The sequence below is a fragment of the Anopheles coluzzii genome (assembly GCF_943734685.1).
Source record: "Anopheles coluzzii chromosome X unlocalized genomic scaffold, AcolN3 X_unloc_53, whole genome shotgun sequence".
NCBI lineage: Eukaryota > Metazoa > Arthropoda > Insecta > Diptera > Culicidae > Anopheles > Anopheles coluzzii.
Window position 1 is genome coordinate 37,501 of NW_026054484.1, and position 5,000 is coordinate 42,500.

Sequence of the window (5,000 nt, forward strand, 5' to 3'; positions counted from 1 at the left end):
AGGTCTGACCGAGCAATTTTTGTTCCGCGCACTTTGTGCACCGTACACTTTGATGTTTGTATGAAAAAGTACCCTACCTAGGGACGCGTAGAGCAAATTTGTACCCCCGGGCATGTTGTCGATTGACGTTCTGGTTGCACTTTTCATCATCTAGGGTGCGTTCCTGACACGTTTTGAGGGGTTTTAGCAAAAAAAAAATTTTCGACTACTCGAGCTCTCTGGCCCGTTCGGTGCACATTTTTGAAAAAAGCTAGGGAGCTGCCCCTAGGTTCGGGGTGTCACAAAATGTTGAAAAGTGGTCGAAAAACCACTATCCAGAATCGGATGTAGAATCGTTAGACGAACTTAAAATTGTTCTACGACACCCATCTGCGACGTTTAGTATTCGAGATATGGCCCGTCCTAGGTCTGACCGAGCAATTTTTGTTCCGCGCACTGTGTGCACCGTACACTTTGATGTTTGTATGAAAAAGTACCCTACCTAGGGACGCGTAGAGCAAATTTGTACCCCCGGGAATGTTGTCGATTGACATTCTGGTTGCACTTTTCATCATCTAGGGTGCGTTCCTGACACGTTTTTAGGGGTTTTAGCAAAAAAAAATTTTTCGACTACTCGAGCTCTCTGGCCCGTTCGGTGCACATTTTTGAAAAAAGCTAGGGAGCTGCCCCTAGGTTCGGGGTGTCACAAAATGTTGAAAAGTGGTCGAAAAACCACTATCCAGAATCGGATGTAGAATCGTTAGACGAACTTAAAATTGTTCTACGACACCCATCTGCGACGTTTAGTATTCGAGATATGGCCCGTCCTAGGTCTGACCGAGCAATTTTTGTTCCGCGCACTTTGTGCACCGTACACTTTGATGTTTGTATGAAAAAGTACCCTACCTAGGGACGCGTAGAGCAAATTTGTACCCCCGGGCATGTTGTCGATTGACGTTCTGGTTGCACTTTTCATCATCTAGGGTGCGTTCCTGACACGTTTTGAGGGGTTTTAGCAAAAAAAAAATTTTCGACTACTCGAGCTCTCTGGCCCGTTCGGTGCACATTTTTGAAAAAAGCTAGGGAGCTGCCCCTAGGTTCGGGGTGTCACAAAATGTTGAAAAGTGGTCGAAAAACCACTATCCAGAATCGGATGTAGAATCGTTAGACGAACTTAAAATTGTTCTACGACACCCATCTGCGACGTTTAGTATTCGAGATATGGCCCGTCCTAGGTCTGACCGAGCAATTTTTGTTCCGCGCACTGTGTGCACCGTACACTTTGATGTTTGTATGAAAAAGTACCCTACCTAGGGACGCGTAGAGCAAATTTGTACCCCCGGGCATGTTGTCGATTGACATTCTGGTTGCACTTTTCATCATCTAGGGTGCGTTCCTGACACGTTTTGAGGGGTTTTAGCAAAAAAAAAAATTTTCGACTACTCGAGCTCTCTGGCCCGTTCGGTGCACATTTTTGAAAAAAGCTAGGGAGCTGCCCCTAGGTTCGGGGTGTCACAAAATGTTGAAAAGTGGTCGAAAAACCACTATCCAGAATCGGATGTAGAATCGTTAGACGAACTTAAAATTGTTCTACGACACCCATCTGCGACGTTTAGTATTCGAGATATGGCCCGTCCTAGGTCTGACCGAGCAATTTTTGTTCCGCGCACTTTGTGCACCGTACACTTTGATGTTTGTATGAAAAAGTACCCTACCTAGGGACGCGTAGAGCAAATTTGTACCCCCGGGAATGTTGTCGATTGACATTCTGGTTGCACTTTTCATCATCTAGGGTGCGTTCCTGACACGTTTTTAGGGGTTTTAGCAAAAAAAAATTTTTCGACTACTCGAGCTCTCTGGCCCGTTCGGTGCACATTTTTGAAAAAAGCTAGGGAGCTGCCCCTAGGTTCGGGGTGTCACAAAATGTTGAAAAGTGGTCGAAAAACCACTATCCAGAATCGGATGTAGAATCGTTAGACGAACTTAAAATTGTTCTACGACACCCATCTGCGACGTTTAGTATTCGAGATATGGCCCGTCCTAGGTCTGACCGAGCAATTTTTGTTCCGCGCACTTTGTGCACCGTACACTTTGATGTTTGTATGAAAAAGTACCCTACCTAGGGACGCGTAGAGCAAATTTGTACCCCCGGGCATGTTGTCGATTGACGTTCTGGTTGCACTTTTCATCATCTAGGGTGCGTTCCTGACACGTTTTGAGGGGTTTTAGCAAAAAAAAAATTTTCGACTACTCGAGCTCTCTGGCCCGTTCGGTGCACATTTTTGAAAAAAGCTAGGGAGCTGCCCCTAGGTTCGGGGTGTCACAAAATGTTGAAAAGTGGTCGAAAAACCACTATCCAGAATCGGATGTAGAATCGTTAGACGAACTTAAAATTGTTCTACGACACCCATCTGCGACGTTTAGTATTCGAGATATAGCACTTTGTAGGTCTGACCGAGCAATTTTGTACTGAAATGTATGGTGAACATGTAATTCATTAAATAACATTGACTTGCATCGTGCCCTACTTCATCGGCACAGCTGTTATTGACTATCTTTAGTGGAAATGGATTGAGTTTGACCATTTTAAGCCCATTTCCTATGCCGTGCACCAACATTGTGTACCGATCAGGGAAAGTACGCTACGTACGCGTTCATGGATGTCGATGTTGGTACAAGTTGCCTTTCGGGATAGCCGTGCACCAAAACTGTGTACCGATCAGGGAAAGTACAAGACGGAGGGTGCAGCTCGAGCGTACGCGTTCATAGATGTCGATGTTGGTACACTTGCACCAAAATTGTGTACCAATCAGGGAAAGTACAACACGGAGGGCGCAGCCCGGGCGTACGCAATCATGGATGTCCATGTTGATACAATCTACGTGTACGTACCTAGTTTTTGTAGGAAAAGTTGCAATTAAGTGCTTGCATGCTTAAAATGCTCATCTCAACCGGTCACCTTTTGGCCTGCCCTTTTATAACAGAAACCTAGAAAGATACTCGAGATTTTTGTGTTTTTCCATTCGCCCGGGACGACGAAATGAGCTATGTGCACATCGTGCAGAAAATTGTCTTCGCCACGCATGTTTTTGTCCATCCACTCATATAATCACCCGCATTTGTGTTCAACACGGACGGCGCAGCCCGAGCGAACGCGTTAATGTTTATGTTTGTACACACTGCTTGTACGATTCTAGGATTTGGTAATTGCGTCACAGTGCCCGACCGTCGCGGACACCATTCTTGGACAGAAGTCCTAGTACGTAGAGTACTTTCCCTAGGTATGTGCTCGTTCGTGACTATCGTTGCGTGCTTACGGACACGCTTGGGTATGTTTACCATACAAGGTTTACTAGGGAAACCTGGGAAGGACGCTTGCCCTCCCGTCGCGGACACCATTCTTGGAAAGAAGTCCTAGTACGTAGCGTTCCTTATTTTACTTGATCAGTTTGTAATGCATTCGCTTTGTTCCATCGACTTCTGCTACTGCTCACTAAGGGGTGTTCGTTTGCGATGTGTACGATAAGCAACTGTCTATCGTAACCAGCAGTTAATCAACACTTTTTACCCAAGTCATAGCAACATAGAGTACTTTTCCTAATCGGTACACAATTTTGGTGCACCTCTAACCTCGCCGGCACTTTATCGTTACGTTTTGTGCACAACCTAGGGACGTGGTGTAAGTTTCATGATTTTTATGTTTGATTTGGTTTATTATGATTGAAAAATACGCTACGTCCCAGAAATTGGAGCTCGACTACTTCCTCCATGTGGCGAAAAAAGTTACTGGGCAACGCCTAGCTTATGCCCCATTTGTACTTCAATTTTCATTATCAGGTTTGAAAAATACGCTAAGTCCCAGAAATCTGAACTCGAATACTTTTGCCACGTGGCGCCAAAAGCTACTGAGAAACGCCTAGCCTTTTACCCATTTATAATTTAGTTTTCGTTATAAGTTTTGAACAATACGCAAAGTTCCAAGAATCTGAACTCGAGTACTTTTTACATGTGCCGCCAAAAGCTACTGAGCAACGCCTAGGTTGATACATTTTTGGTACATGGAGTGTATGCATGCAGGCGTACTGCCGTGCTAGACCGGAAAATCGATCTTGCTACTAGAACGTAAAGTAATTCCCCTAGATAGGTGCTTTTGCATGCCTCTGATCGACGACCATGCAACGTGCGACACGCGTAGCTAGGCTTCCCCAAACAAATTTCCTAGAATAGCACCAAATTGCACACTTTCAGGGGTATATTTTGGTACCGTGTACCGTGCATGGTACAAGTATCAGTAGCTCGTGCAATTTATTTTGCATCGTGTTGCGGTTGCTGGTGCGTCGGGATAGGAGTGTTTCGAGACTTTCGCCAAGCGTTGGTGCCATTTGGTGGATAATTAATGTTCTAGCCACAATAAACGTGCCACATAATGCCAATAAGGAAAAAGCCGATTTCTAGGAACTTCCAGTCAGAATGTTTGCCATCAGCGCTTTCCTGTCGAGTTCAGGATCTGGGACTTAGCGTTTTTTTTCCACGATCCAATCCAACGACCAGATCGTGAATAAACAATACATACAACAGTGCATCCCTTTAAAGTAGGAAAAAGCCGAATTCTAGGGAGCTCCAGTCCAAAAGGTTGTCATCAGCGCTCTCCTCTCGAGTTCAAGATTTGGGACTTAGCGTTTTTTTCGCGATCCAGCCAAAAGACCAGATCGTGAAATAAACAATTAATATAACTGTACTAGTACATCCCTTCAACTGAAGCAAGTGCACCATACATGACCCGTACGCCAATCATCCATGCACATGACACGTCAACTAAGTCAACACATGACACAACTTGGACAACTGACGGGTAAGTAGGTCATCTCGTACACGACGACACATCGACCAAACCAGGTCAACACGTCACATGCACAAGACATCCTACTACCAAGGCCGACCACCTCGACACACAACGTGTTAACCGAACATGGTCTACAACACCATCATGTGCAAGGCAACCGGCCCAAACGGATCAACTT